We start from the raw sequence: 17,052 nt of genomic DNA, 5'->3' as shown, positions 1-17,052 counted from the left end.
GGTGAAGCCTTCTTCTTCTAGAGCAAAGGGGAGTAAGACAGTACCTTAGGCACAGCAGAAAAGAAGGAAGATGATTTTAAGAGATGAGTCTGATGATGAGGCACAGGTTCAACCATCAGAACTTGTTGCTGAAGTAGCTGAGAAAGTTTCTTCTCAGAAAGCTCAAGAAACTGGGAGTTCTAGGCCCCTAAAAAGGCTTAGAAAGCTAAACTCTGATGATCAAGCTCCCAGAGTCTCTCCACCAGCTAAGAGACTTAAAAAGCAAAGAGCAAGAAGGGCTGTAGAGGAATCAATCTCTGAAGAAGGAATGGAAGCAGCAGCTGTGGAAAGGGTTCAGGAATCTCTAATCCCACAAGAACCTACTGTAGTTGAATCTCTTCCAAAGGCTGAGCCAGAACTTCATGAAGCTCACAAATCTCCAATCCAAGAGCCAGAGACTACTCCGATGCCTACACCTCATGTGTCTCCAATAAACTCTCCAGTACATGCTGACAACCCAGGCACAAGTGCTGAAATTGATATCAACAACTTGGATGTGCCTGTGGTCTTGTATCTGGGAGCTCCATCTACTTCACATCTTTCTCCGCACACTCCACCAACAACTCCACTGCTAGATGCTGATGTCCATGCAGATATTCTAACAACACCTATTCTGAATGCAGATGTTGAGGATCATAAATTGCGTGAGTATCAGGAGTTGGAAGTTGATCAGAACTTGACAGCAAACCAGCTCATAGAAGATGATCAGAATTTATTTCAAGGTCAGCACTTAGATACTAATAAGTCTGAATCTTCTATTGCTTCCCATACAATCATTCTATCAAAAGATGCTGATACTGAAGACTTTGCAAGTTCTGTTGAAGTAAATGCTGAAAATACAGGTGATGCTGCTACAAATATAAATGCTGATGCAGCTGGTCCTTCAGGACATGCACCCTCACAAGCAGTTGGTAAAGCTGATTTGATTAAGAAGTTTGTGAGGGAGGATGCACCAGTTCCTTGGAGTGAAACTCGCAGAGGAAGAGAGTGGATCAAGGAGTGGAACGAAGTTGATTTTGTTCCTACTGCAAATGTTCTTGCTGAGCACCTAGCTAAAGCTGATGAAATGCTGATGAATGATAACTTTAAAGCACAGCTCAGAGTTACTACATTGAGTACCAGGAACCTTCAAGGTCAACACTCACTAACTCAAGCCAAGGTGGACCAAATTCAAGATACACTGACTAAGCAAGACATGAATGTCACATTGGACAAGAAAAGGTTTTTCAAGCCAGCCTTTGAACACATTGAGTATATAGAAAAGACTCAAGAAAAGCAGCAAGCTCAACTATCTGATATTTTAAAGAATCAAGCTGCTCAACAAAACCAACTCAATAAAATTCAAAACTCTGTGGAATTGCTTGTCTCCCTGCTACTACCAGATGATGCCAAAAAGGGGGAGCAAGTAATTAAGTCCAAATGCACAACTGATCAACCACTGAAGGGTAATGATGATGATAATGAAGACCAGAAAAACTCTGAAAGGAGTAGAGGTCTAAGTCAAGGTAGGGGTTCTCTATCAAGCAAAGCCAGAACTATAAGTCAAATAACAAGTTCTGATACTAGTAAAAGGGTAAGTTATGATGAACAAACTCTGAAACTTGATGAAGAGATCTCCAAAAGGCTGTTCCTAAAGGATAATCCAGGCATGGATATTGAAAGCCTGAAGGAAGAAGAGATTAGACTGAAAACTGAAAATGACAATTCTAAGTCAAAGTATAAAGCTCAAGTCATAGCAAAGAAACCACCTAAGCCTAAGGGCATTGTGATCAAAGAGAGGACAGATACTGAGGCATCTAAGGCCAAGTCCAAATCACAAGTGGAAGTTGATCCTAGATTCAATGGTAAGGCAAAAGCTGATGAATCTGTAAAGATATATCTGCCAACCATGGATCTGGAACTAAAAGCTGATAAAGATACAAGTCTGATTTTGAAGAAGAAAAGGAATATTCAAGCAACCTCTGACAGAGCTCAAGTTATCTTGACATCAGAAGAAAAGGAAACCTTTGACATTGCTCATGTTAAACCTTCAACAGTTCTACTACATGGGCAATCTACTCAACCTATGAAGACTTCAACAAATGTTTTTCAAGGTAGATTGATTCAAGAGAAGGAAGCTAGAGATAAAAAAGGACTGTGTAATGCTAATGAGAAAAGAATACACAACTCTACCTCAGATCCTACATCCCTTACTGAGCAGGAGTAGGGACAACTCCAGAAAGATTAAATCAATTGGAGTCTATACAGATGGTCTACAATTCCAGGCTGAATGAAGAAATAATGCTCTATTTTATGACAGATGGGAGGGTATTACAGATAAGAAAGGATGTAATTCGGTTGAAGTATTATAAAGAACTGTAACATGTTTTATTTTTACTTCAAGTGAAGAACAGATCAACAGATGGTGCTTCCAGATACTTAATATCTGATATTTAAAGGCAGAAGAAACTTTACTCTGTAAAGTCTGACAGCACATACTATCCAAAGTATAGAGCTCACAATGGTGATTTAGTTGAGATGAAGCCCAATACCGCCAAGATCACTACTTTTTTGGGTATTAAGGGTGTTGAATTTAACCTGGAGTCTGACAAAGCTTATCTAATCAGACTGGATCAGGAGATAAGGAAAGCAAAGATTAATGATCACAGGGCTGCTATCTTTCAGATAGGAGAAGATATAGCTGAACTTAAAGATGCTAAAATGAGAATGATAAATGAACTTGAATATGCTGAGAGAACTCTTCTGAAGAACTATCTCAGAACAACTCCTGACATCCAAGAGATCACACACTGAAGCCAAGTCAATGACTACAACTGTTAAAATTTTGAAGGACATACAGGCTAAAGCTGATATCAGATTTTAAGGATGGTAAAAGCTACAAGGACTGTGAGTTGTAGTTATCTAGTTAAATTCTCATATGCATTTGTACTTAATGTTTTTGACATCATCAAATATCTATTAAACTTGTATATTATGCTAATTTACAAGTTGGGGGAGATTGTTAGATATATTTGTGGTGTCATGTCTAATAATGATTTGTGTTTAGTTTTCAGATCTTAACTAACAGAATAAATCAGGACTTAACTGGAAATCAGTACTTATACTGAAGTCAGAACTTAAGTTATCAGAACTTAAGATATCAGAAGATATTCATCAGAAGATAATATCAGGACTTAAGAAGACTTTCAGATAAGGAAGGCGGCTGATTTAAGGAAAAGAAGATCGAGACTAAAACAAGAAAAGATATGCATGGAGAAGAATTCTGTGAAAAATTAAAGACTTGGAGGAAAAAATAACTAATTGATATATTTTAGGATACAGAATTATATTCGATATCAATTAGAGATTATCTTGTAACTGTGTGGTATATAAACACAGACATAGGGTTTACACTAGAAGTGTTATCATTATCGAGAATATTATTTATTGTAACCCTAGCAGCTCTCGTGATATTTGTTCATCACTGAGAGAGAACAGTTCCATTGCAACACTTTTTTATTAATAAGATTATTCTGTGTTACATACTTGTGTTCTTAATTCGATTTGATTGTATTATACACTGTATTCAACCCCCCTTCTACAGTGTGTGTGACCTAACAGTAACTTTGGTTATATCACTTATATATATATATTGACATCCATATGGTCGGATCGATGAAAAGTAATTTTAAAATAATAGAAACACAAATTCAGGATTAAACACTAGTTAAATATACAAGTCAAACTCATGTTTGACTGTTAAAATGACAAATCAATTAAAATTATTTTGATATATAACTTTGGTTATATCACTAATATATATATATATATATATATATCTATTGACATCCATACGGTTGAATCGATGAAAAGTATTTTTAAATTAATAGAAACACAAATTTAGGATTAAACCCTAGTTAGTTGTAAAAGTCAAACTCATGCATGACTATTAAAATGACAAACCAAATAAAATTATTTTGATATGTAACTTTGGTTATATCACTAATATATATATATATATATATATATTGACATCCATATGGTCGGATCGATGAAAAGTAATTTTAAAATAATAAAAACACAAATTCAGGATTAAACACTAGTTAGCTGTAAAAGTCAAACTCATGCTTGACTGTTAAAATGACAAACCAAATACAATTATTTTGATATGTAACTTTGGTTATATCACTAATATATATATATATTGACATCCATATGGTCGGACTGATGAAAAGTAATTTTAAAATAATAGAAACACAAATTCAGGATTAAACACTAGTTAGTTGTACAAGTCAAACTCATGCTTTACTGTTAAAATGACAAATCAAATAAAATTATTTTGGTATGTAACTTTGGTTATATCACTAATATATATATCTATTGACATCCATACGTTCGGATCGATGAAAAGTATTTTCAAAATAATCGAAACACAAATTCAGGATTAAACACTAGTTAGTTGTACAAATCAAACTCATGCTTGACTGTTAAAATGACAAACCAAATAAAAGTATTTTGATATGTAACTTTGGTTATATCTCTAATATATATATCTATTGATATCCATATGGTCGAATCGTTGAAAAATATTTTTAAAATAATTGAAATAACAATTGAGGATTAAACACTAGTTAGTTGTACTAGTCAAACTAATGTTTGACTGTTAAAATGGTAAACCAAATAAAATTATTTTGATATAAACTTTTGGTTATATCACTATTATATATATATCTATCGACTCCTAAATATAAACTATAATATGTACTTATCACCTATTGTCCATATTGGTGCTCAATACTCTTTCATTTCAGGATAGATTGTCCAAAGGCGTTGCGAAAAATATATACGGAAATTTTTTATTTTAATAAATAGTTGTTTATATAAAAATAAATTAATATTGAAATATATATATATGTTATTATTATTATTTTTCAAAGTTAATAGTGTACTTCTAGAGTCGATTTTATATTTTTATAGAAATAATATATTTCCTCATAATTTGTAAAATATTTATGTATTAAAAAAGTAACATCTAATTTTCCTAATTTTTTTGAATAATCTTTTTAACGATCCAGTCGTGTGAATGTTAAGATATATTTATTTTAGTCATATACACAAATTATCAAATATAAATATACGAATACATATATAAATTTATATTTAAAATAATTATCAATATTTAATCTACTTAAATTTTAATAAAAAATTTATTGAAACATAAGTGATATATAGGCAAAACAGGTGAAAATTGAAGCGGCAAATGGACCTCTGTTTCTGATTTTTCCAAAAAAAAACACCCCTCCTTTGAGAAATAGGACAATCGAATACTCTAATTGCTTCACATCTGAATATATTTTCATTCTCTCTTTCTTACTTCTCTCTCCTCTTCACTCTTCTCCTCTCTTTCTCCCCTCTCCTCTCCTGGTTATGCAAAATCTATACATACATAAAGGTTTACTTTAATTCTAGCCTCCTTTGGTTGATTTGTATGTTTCTTTTACGGGGGCTTTAGTTATGGTTTCGTTTAGGGTTTCAATTCGACTTCAATTTGGGGTTTTAGTCCGTGTTCAAAACTAGGGTTTTAAGGCTTTTTTTTGGATTCAAGGGAAGGCGTCTCTCTCTCTCTCTCTCTCTTTCTCTCTCTCTCTCTCTCTTCCTGGTATGCATATCTCTCTCCCCCTCTCTCTCTCTCTTTCCCTCTCTCTCCTTCCCCCCTCTCTTTCCTCTCTCTGTATATATATTTGCGTGGATTTTGTAAATTGTATTATAATTAGCTACTGATTTTCTTGTAGTGCTTTATCTGGTAGATTTGTATTTATTTGTTTTTGTTTGTGTTGCGTAGAGAATATAAAATAATTTGAATTGTGATGAACAGTCTTGTGGGAAAATATCAATAAATAACAAATCAGCTGATCTGTTGACTTGTTAGTTATTGATGTTGCGGATTGAATTTAACACTGACCCCGAGGTAGCTCTCTTATATTAAATATATTATTTTTTCTAGTTAGCGTCTACTCAAATAATATATTGTTGGGTACAAGTGTTTTTGAATCCGTTATTAGAATATGTCTGTGACTTGTTACTTGAGTAAGAAGGTTAAAACTAGATGCTCATTGTTTATGAATAAATTACCATGATGATGACCACAATGATGTCCTAATATGCATAAGATTACTCAAAATGATAAGGTAGTACCCTTCAACTAAATCACTTTCACTCTTGTATCGATATATATGATGAGTATGAGAATATGTGGTACCATTCATCTTATGTATATGCATTTTTTCAGGTGACAGTTATGCTCATGTCCCTTATGCCATTCTTAAGTATACTTTGGATTTGAATTTGAGATTTTTGATGTAATTGTACTTGGACTTTAAGCTATATTGTACTGCCTTTTTCTTTATTAGAGTTTCGCTAGACCAATTGTTGTTGGGAAATTTTTTAACTTAAACTTTTCTGTTTCTCTGATGTTTTGTTCTCTTTGAGAGTGTTTCACATGCAATGATGCACGCACATATAGTATGCAATTTAACATTTTTTCCTACTTGCTTGATAGGTTGTGATATATTCACCTGCTAGAACTGCTTCTCAGCAAGGATCAGGAAAAACTGGAAAGTGAAAAATTAATTTTGTCTCGACCCAAAAGTATAATTATCTCCCACTATTATTTATTCATTCTAGAAATTGAATTTGAATTTGCTAAATCTAAGCTATGGATCTGCACCTTCATTTGAACTTTGGGATCTGTTTAGTTTGAACGTTTAATAGCAGTGTGATATATTTACCTCTACGTCTCTCTTCAACTCCTAATAAATAAAGTAAACAAGATTTATTTGGACTGTAGAACCTGATTTGGACCTCTTAAGCTAAAAGGGTCTTAAATCTTGTAGTCTTTCTGTTGTCATTTCAAACTTGTGCAATTAGCGTAATAGGAAAAATGGGTTATGCAAGTTTCTTTCTTCTAATATCTTAATATGTAGAGCTATGTTCGGACTTGATGAAAGTGTCCAAGTATAAGACTATGCAAAAAAAATTGTAAGAACCCTGATTTTTTTTTGTAATATTTTAAAACTTCAGTGAATAATAACTGGAACTAATTATGTAGTACATATGGATTTCATCACAAATATGAATAGTGGAATTTTGGAAATCCGAGATCATATTCTTGTTTATCGAGGAAAATAAGTGAATGTAAAAGCCGTCGGAATTCGAAGATCCACGATTATACTACGTGTTTTCGTATCCGTAAGGAATGGCATAGAACCGGGAATACTACGTGAAATAAATATTATATCAAGGTGTTTCTATGATCAAGAGAAAGGAATAGAATTGGTTAAAGGATCATAAGCAATAAAAGAATTCACTACGAAACGAAATGTTATGCGAGAAAACTATCAGAATAAAATGACAAGTGCATGAGTGTAAATTAAATAAGAAGTGAATGGAAGCCATGCAAGGTGGCCATGCAAGATCCTACACCAAACTAGTAGTTAGAAGTGTAGCTAGTAGTTAGTAAATCAAACTAGAATAGTAGCATGAATAGTATAGGGGAGACAAGAAGTACCATGCACCATGCTTCTACTTTTCTACTCCACCACACAATTAATCAAGCCAAACCTCCACTTTTTTTTGTCCAAATAATTATATATCAACCCATACTTATATTTTACACCACACCACTCAAGTACCCAAGTCAAGAAAAGCTCCCACACTCCTCATTTCCAGCAGTTCGGATTTTCAGACCAAGGGGGAAAGAAAAATTTATAACTTGAGTTTTAGAGCTTCATAAATCATGAAATTTGGACCATAGCTTCCTCATTACATATAAAAGGTACGTGCAAATTTTTATGGCCATTAATTAAGGATTTCATAGGTAAATCGTGGTCCAAAGTTGGGCATGTTTTTGTTGGTTAGAAACTAAGTTCTTGATGTTTTCTTGTTAGTTTAAGGCTTGTTAAGGATAGATCAAGCTTTTCCAAGGTTAATACACTCTTCCTAGGTGTTTTAAGGATCAAAGAAAGGTATAACTCTTCACCTTTAAAGATTTTATGGTTGAATTTTAAGGATTTATGTTATATAGTTTCAAGATTCAAAAGATTGTGAGTGCTTGAGATTTATGTGTCTAAATCTTGTTAAGTTTTAAAGATTATGAGATGTGGTTCTTGGATGTTACACTAGATGATGTAGAGAATGAGTAGATGAGTGAATCTTGAGAAGTAAAAAGTGTTGTGTTGGTCATAAGTAGTGAATGTGTCAAGAACAAGTAGTAGAAATGGAATGTGGAGCCTATTGCACTTGGTCTGCCTTCTGCAGTGTATTCGGCCATGTAAATGTTTGAAACTTGTGAGTCATTGGCTATGACTGGGTAGATCTTGATTTTTAGTTTCTGTACATTTGTGGATCGTCGCAAGGGGATTTACGGTTTAGAAGTTATGACCGTTTTAGTGTAGAGCGTTCATACGAAAAGCCAACTGCACATAGGCCACTTGCATGATGATTTTGAAAGGCTAAAAATGATTTCGGAATCTTGGAAAAATCATGATAATTAAATAATGCAGCAAGGAAGCTGTCCAAAAAGAATTTTAAGAAAATATTAATTTTTCGATTTTATAAAAATGTTTTAGTGAAGCGAATCGATAATCGCGTACTAACTAAGATCGTTGGTTATTGATTTTAAATCGCCAATAAAAGCCCCGAGACCATACCACTCTTAGCACTCGAGGCAAGTTTACAAAACCCTATCACAAATTATCCATGCTATATATACTGTTATGATATTGATGCCATGATTTACAGTTTGAAAATATATGCTTGTGTGTGATATCAATACATTCAAATTATGCGATTGTTTACGAAAACAAACTTCATTTTATACGAGTATGAGAAATTGAAACGTAATTTTTAATATAATACAAGATAGTGGGAGTCGAAGATATTTTAAATCGATTTAATTCCGGAACGATCCGAACACGAAAGATTTCTATTTCAATAAGCAAAGTACTTTCGCGTAACATACATATTAAGCGAACGATTGAGATTTGATTTATAACTATACGAGATAATCGAATATTCACTCAAGGGATATCCTATTTGATTATTTATTAATAAGTAATACCTAAAGAGTTACTAAAATATCCAGAAAATACTTAAAGAGATATTGTAAAGTTTATAAATCAATTCACTCTATTTAAAACGCATGTAACCATTCGATGGATAATTATAAGATGTCAAATCCTGTCTTAAATATTTAGTTAAGATTTTTATCAATTCATTGAACCTTATTGAGAAACATTTTGTACTTAAGGTTTTATAAATTCATTGAACCCTTCTTAAAAATATTATGAGACCGTAAATATTTAATATTACGAACCTCTAAAAATCATTTGAAAATAGACATAGTTCCCAAGGATACTTTCTAAATTATTCAAAATTCTCGGAAGAGATCAACCATCTGAAACTTATCAAAACCTTAGGGAACTTAGTCTAGAAGCATAAGGGTTTTGCTTCCTCGCTCAATGAAAAACAAGTGAACAATATATGTAAAACTTTACTACAGTCAAGGGTTTGAAAAATGATTTTAAATTCAAAACTCCGACAACTCCCAAGGATCAATTGAATTAAAAGTGATGAATAAATCATTTTATTTAAAGATCAACTCAGAACGATCTATTCCTTCGATAAAGGATTTTGTGTAAATGATATAATTGTTTTGGGACTGGAATGTGGCCTTCCCGGCACGGAGAGGTATCGGGTAGTGACCAGGCACGAAGTGGCGCAGTATACAGTTATATGGTCTCTGTGACTATTGACTTTCGGACTTGCACGGAAATGGGCAACCATCGTGTAATGTCTTGATAAGCCCAAAGGCGGCTAGGTTTGTATTCCTTCTACTAGTAGAGAAAATTTCGTATTCGGCTGATCACCGATACGTGGTTTATTCCAGTATAGTCCCTTTCCTCCACTTTGGATAAATTATTGTGAAACCTACAGCAGAAGGCCGATAAGGCTGAGTATTAAATAAGGATGTTGATGAATATATATATATCACATCCATTTGAGAATCTTGGTTCAAACATCATATTGAGACTTTGAGATGAAATGAGTATGAGTATAAACTGATTAAACTGATACACTTAAAGTTGAGTTTTTCATAAAATTGACAAGCATATAAACTTTTAGAAACCTTGAATATCCAATGCTAAATGATTGTTTTTCCCTATTTGATCATATTTAAATAATGGATATCTATATCTTGCTGAGCGCTAGTGCTCACTCTTGCTTTTATAAATATCATATCACAACAGATTACCAGCATGGCCCGAACCAGGACGACTGCCCGTAAGCGGGTAGGGGACGCACGTGAGTACCGTAGACTGTTCGTCCGCCAACCACCTCAGTTAGACGAGTAGAGATAGTTTCCTTTTGAGTACTTGAACCAAGACTATTTGTGACCCGAGCCAGTCTCATGTAGAGCTATTCTCGGTGTTCACCCTTTTGAGATAACTTCCTTTGGTCTGTAATAACTTAAATACTTTAACGTTAATTTAGTAATGTTTCTGAGCATATAACTTGTGTGTGTGAGTTTGGTTAAAAGGTCGAGTAATGATGTGAAAAGAGGATTAATTATTTATTAGACAATATTAAGTGATCGTAACAACCCGAATTCCCGACCTTGAATTTGGGGGTGTTACAAAAATTCCCTGTAATAAAGTGTCAAGTATCCATACCTATGTCCGAGTATTGAGTGTACAACGTCTCTACCATAGTGTGAAGTATCCATACCTATGTCCGAGTGTTGAGTGTCCAACCTCTCTACCATGGGTGAAAAAAAAAGTCTAGTTTACATATCAGTAGAGGACTTTTGCTATGGACGTTGTTAGCCTTTAGAGCCAGTCAGTCCCTTACTGTCCATATAAAGATCAAAACACGTAACAACTGGGGTTTTCCTGAAGAAATTTATTGGCCAACGAAATTTACAGAGCACAAGGGTCATCTGAGGTTCATGTGCAGTACTTATTGAAAGACATATTGCACTTCTCATGTAGAAAAGCAGCTTTATATCAGTATACACATCCATTACCTGTTTCTCAATCGAATCTAAATAATCTAATAATATTTTATTCAGACAACCCTAATTAGCTTTGTAAGCATATTATTTTCTAAATAATTTGTCAGAAGTGCTCAAATGTGTCAAAGTAGTTTGTGATTGATGTATTTTTCCTGTGGCATCCGCAGATGGGAAAATCCTTTAATGGGCTGAACATCTAGTGGAGACCCCTACTCCCATATAGGTGAATCTGCGCTGAATTTCGAAAGTAAAGATGCTGCGAAGTCATTTGCAGAAAGGCATGGCTGGGAATATGCGGTAAAGCTAATTGGAATTTTGTTTTATATTGTTCTTCTTAAGGACACAGGCTAGGCTCCTATTTTTGGTGCTTATGTGCCACTGTGCCAGAATGTCATTTAGTTAATGACATGTGATGGTGGGTCTATGTAATCTTGTACTCTTGTCTTGCCTCTTTTAATTGACTTTCTTATTTGCAGGTTAAGAAGCGTCAAACACCTCTATTAAAGGTTCGAAATATCTTTCTACCAAGTTTTACGTCTTTGTTAATAGCTGGGAAATGCTATAATAGAAAGCATTTATTGTTTATTTCATGATTTAAGCTCATTTAAGGGATGATATAGTTGAGAATTAAGATTTTTGGGATTCTGGAATGATTTTTAAATAAATCAAGCCTTTCTGATTATATCTACTCCCCTGCGCATTCCCTGGTTAAATTCAAAGGAGGCTGCTTTATGACACCTGATTTCATATAGTTGTCTATGTCATTCATATATGAGAATACTTCTGTTATACATATATTTCTTAAGAGTTAATTGCTGCTTATTATTATTTATTGTCATCTTTAACAAGAGAATCGTTGTAAATTTTTTAGAATCAAGTGATGAGGGGTCAGATCATTCTTTCTTTATGTTTTTTTTTGGTTTTTTGCTAAGTTTTATTTCTTTATGGTTGCAGATTAAGACGTATGCAGAAAACTTCAAATGGAAGGGCCTTCCTGAAAAACAATAAATATAATGCCACTGTTGTTCTGTTGTGTATTGTATTTTAATTTTTTAGACAAAGAAAACGTAAGAATGCTAGCATTGGGATATATTTAATGCTAGCATTGTAATGTGTTTGATTTAGAATTATTGATAAAAATTAATACAATGATAATTGTGTATTTTGCTTTAATAAATGTTGATTGTCTTTTGGCAGTTTTAGAGTTTGTTTTGAGTTTGCGATTGCATAAGATTTTGCCAGGTTTAGAATTTAAATTGGAAGCCAAAAATAGTTGGATACTGAAAAATTAGTATTTGGTTATTCTGGATAAACAAACTTACGACGGTTGTTCTTCATACATTCCGTCGTAATGTATCCATTTTCATATTTAAAAATATTTTTTTTTGAATTTTCATTTCCCAGCTTGTAAAATACGACGTTTTTTCTGTCCGAAATTTCTAAGTTACGACGCATTATTCCGTCGTAAAATTATGTTTTATCTCATTAAAAGTGGGTCCCGTAAGGTAATATCCTATGTTTTTTCCATCGTAAGTAGATAACTTATGACACTATTATTCGTCATATTGTGGTATCTTACGCCGATAAATTCCGTCGTAAGTAGATTTATTATTTGATTGAGTATTTGGGCCCCTACTTCCTAACTTGCGACGCAATTTTATCTTGTGACGAAAAAATGAACTTACTACTCGACCAAAAACGATGATTTTTTTCCATCGTAAATGGCTCAATTACGACTATTTCAGTTCAAAAAAACTGTCGTAAATGGCTAGATTTGTTGCCGTATCTTATTATACATGATATCTAAGCTTAAAAATAACTAGAATACACGATTCCAGAACATTGCAAGGCGCACATGTTTATTTTTCTATATAGAATGTGTTACAACAAACGGGCCATTCCCGATCGCATAATTTCGACCAAAACAAAAAATTACAAATAACGATTGAACAGAAGAATCAGTCGGAATTTAATGGATAATTTCGACCGATAGAGAAAAACGGTCGGTATATTTAATTTACCGATCAATTATTCCGACCACAGTGAAAACTCTTTTACTTCCTGAACCCTAAATCCTGCTGCTGACACGTATTTCATGTTAGTTTATTCCGATCAGTTACACCGACCGGAAGCCGGTCGATAGTTGTCAAAGTCAGAACTTGTTAACTGACCGTTGAACTTGTTACAAAGTAAGCTAACTCCGACTATTTAAACCGACCAGTATTACCAATTTCGGCCAGTATATCTAAAAATCATTACTTGTTGACTAGATTATTGAACTGCGTACACATCACCCATCTCCGACCGTCTCTACCGGCCGATATTATCTAAATCAGCCAGTTTTGGTGTTACGAAAATTATGATCTCTATTTTTCTGTGCAGTTACGGGAATTAGAAGAGTTTATGTGAAATTTATTTCCATTAAATCATTTTTGACCCTTGAATAAATTTGCCTATATATATACATTATGTGGAATGAAAACTTAAGTTTTTCTTAAGATTTCTTTTACTTCTCTCTCAAATAATTTTTTCTTTTCTTGTTTTTGAGGTATAAATATTATATATATACATACATACAGACATATATCGATTCGTTCATCATAAATCTTAGATAATATGTGTGTGTATATATATATATATTTCAATAATATATGATGTACTGTGTGTACTTTATTATTTGATTATTGTAGGCACATGGTTTCTAGAGACATGTACAATAAACCCTTGGCCGTGAAACTACAAGAAACAAAAGAGATTAAACGTAAACTCGAACGGGAGTTGCGTGAAACAATGATCGAAAGGCAAAAATATGAAATGATCAACAAGTTGAGGGCGAATGAGGCGGCTCTCACAGAGCAAGTGAAGAAGCATCGTGTGAAAATTAGGAGTTTCCGGATCAGTTATAATCATGGAGACGAGTTTTCGTAAATTAATATAATATAATTTTATGTTGATTTTATAATTTTGAATTTCAAAACTTTGGTTTGGATGTTCTATTTTGGATTATTATGTTGGTTAGTAGTTTTAAAATTTTAAAAATTGAACCGATGGGTTAAAAGAATTTTAGCCCATCAGTTTAATTTTTAAAAAGTAATAGTCGAATATCGACCGCTTACAACAACCAATGCTACTTATACCGACCAAATTTTACCATTCGGTACCGACTGATTTGTTTTTCTACTAACGTGTTAGGGCACGTGTCAGCAGGCCCCGGTGACACGTGACACTGACATGTCAGGTGGTGATCCGTGACAAGTTGGATGGGCCCGGACATGTGTCATGCCAACGTGGAAGTAGTCATAGTCAAACAACGTAAAATCTGATCAAAAAAATAAATACCGACCAGGGTTAATTCGGTTGTTCTTGGTTCGGTCGTTATTACCTAAAAATGACCGATTTTGGCCTATAACGACCATTTTGGCAGTCAGTATAGCTCCTATTTTTTGTAGTGAAGAGTCAAATTTGAGTATATTGAGCTAGTTTTCAACTGAAGACCAAGCAATGGTTTCAATCCAATTAAATGCCAAAGGACTTAAGAAAGCATAAAGTATGTCAAAGGAACTAACCAATGCAAGTACACGGGGCCTCATTTCACTGCATAGTTTGGCCACTTATTTTCCCACTATAGAGCAGTTTTATCTGTTATTAAGTATCTATGCCTGAAAAATGCATCTTCTTCTTGAAGGAGGACCATGGTATACAAGGATCTTACTAGACCCAAAACATTCTGCCAAAAATGTAAACCAATGTTAAGAAACTGATCTCAGCGCGATGTCTTCTCACGAATGTTTATTTACCTCAATTAATACTCTCCACTATATCATCACAACAAATATCTTTAATTGAATTTTATTTTTTCTCAAAATTTAAAATATTTACCATTTTTAGAATTATAGCCGTTACAAGTCTTCCTATAATAATCACTCACATTATGAAGGTTGGACACATATTACATGACTCTCATTTTCATGTTTACAAAATTTAAGCTCTACACAATTTTGAATTCTATATATTGCTAGAATAATTCTAGCCATCAGGCACAATTTTATGTATAAAAAATTAACACTTGTCACTTAAATAAAGGACAATGCCTCATTTTCTTAAATAAAATACATACAACAATAGAACCTTCAATGACTTCTAGTATTGACCATATAAATTGCATCAGACTTTGTGGACCTTGATGTTAGGCCTTAAATAAACTTTATAGGGGGTGAGTATAGTTAAACAATCAAATCGAATTAAGAACTCAACATATAAAAATAGTTTTTATAGTACTAAATAAATACTGATTACAATACTCACTCAAAGGATGAACAGATATCTTTGAGAGCTGCTAGGTTATGTGTATGATATATCAATACATGACGCATAAAATGTTAACATAATATGTGCTTATATATTGAACAACTACACAATCAAATAGTTGATATGATATACATGAATAAGGAATCCTAATAAATATCCAACTATTGATTGCTTTAATAAGTAAAGTCCTACATCGACATATCTCTGCAAATCAAAGTCTTATAGATTTAATCAATTACTTTCTGTTAATCAGTCTTGACAGATGCCGATGGAAAAATGCTAATATTAAACTCTGATCTGTCAAATACTGATAGTCTTCATAAACTCTAATCTTCCTGTTAGTATACTCTAATCATAAACTCTGATATCATCAATTATTTCCAAAAATATCCCCCAACTAGTGCATTAATTAAATTATGTACAACTTCCTAATTGATGATGTCAAAATTATCTAAATGCAAAAATATTAACAAGTGTACAGTCTCACAGTCAGTGTATCGGACTTTATCTTCAATATTGTACTATGGCAAAACCAGTAGCATCATCAAAGAATTTCTTGAGTAGATTTTTTTCAAGAACATTTAAATAAATTTTCATTCTCTGTTTGATATCCTTTAGCTCTTCAATAGATTCATCATTTTGATAGATAGCTTCTTTGAGGCCATGAACATTGGATCTAACAAGTGACAAGTGATCTAGCTCCATAAATACAACTTTCTTACCATTTGGATTAAAAGTGAGAACTCTTATCCCAACAGAAGCAGTTACCATAGCCCCTCTTGTAGGCATATTAACAGTGTGACCATTTTCATCAATGTATTTTGGAATGTATTTTGATTTAATGAGCATTCTTTTCTACTTCCTGTATACCAAGTCCTTCAGATAAGCAGACCACCTAGCAGTTGTAGAGTTGATTACCGTTAATAAAGTAGTGATATATTCCAACTCCTGCCATGTTTTGTCTCTCATCTGTTCCTGTGAGATCTTCAACCTCTTTCCTGACTCAAGAAAATACAACATCTTTTCTTTTGGCTTATTTGTGTCATACAAATCAAGCACAATTTGAACTGATATAATCTTTTGTAGATCTTCAAACTTCATATTTTCACCTAATCCTGTTAGATTCCTTGACTCCCTTAGAATTAAAGCATTTCATGTGTAATTATCAGCATTTAGAAGACCCACGCCACTTCTTCTGCCAGCCATTCTGGATTATGAATTACCATTGTAGATTTTGTTAATGATCTCAGAAGAATCTCTCTTTGGTGCTGGTGTCTTACTTCCCCACAGTAACACTGTCAGAGTTCTGTATAGGAGTTTGAGTCTCCTGTAGGAATAGTGTGATCAGCTTTTATGTCTTGAGTAACAACACTGTCATTAACATGAGTAGTATCAGAAGTTGTGACTGGTTGAATTTCTATTTCCCTAACTTGAGCAATATAGGAGGTTAATTTTGTACTTTCATAAGCTTTTAATGGAATTTCTGCAACATGAGCTTTGTCAGGGGTTGAGACATCAGAATAAGAGTTTGAATTATCCAGTACAGGCTTTGAAGTTTCACCAACTTTCTCTTTCCCCTTATATCTCCTGTCAGCATTTAAAATGGCTTGGGACCTTTCAGAATCTGCAGTTTGGCTGTCTTCTTTAATTACAAT

General features: G+C 33.4%; 1 long non-coding RNA gene across 1 annotated transcript; it reads left to right on the top strand.

The window, feature by feature from the left end:
- Positions 1-11,088: 11,088 nt before the first annotated feature.
- On the top strand, positions 11,089-12,170 carry LOC141675008 (uncharacterized). Its single transcript, XR_012555855.1, has 3 exons — positions 11,089-11,386; positions 11,566-11,595; positions 12,044-12,170. It is a non-coding gene; the product is annotated as an uncharacterized LOC141675008 (long non-coding RNA).
- The last annotated feature ends 4,882 nt before the right edge of the window (positions 12,171-17,052 follow it).

This window comes from Apium graveolens, chromosome 7 (genome assembly GCF_009905375.1).
Source record: "Apium graveolens cultivar Ventura chromosome 7, ASM990537v1, whole genome shotgun sequence".
NCBI lineage: Eukaryota > Viridiplantae > Streptophyta > Magnoliopsida > Apiales > Apiaceae > Apium > Apium graveolens.
This window is presented reverse-complemented; position numbering and strand designations above follow the sequence as displayed.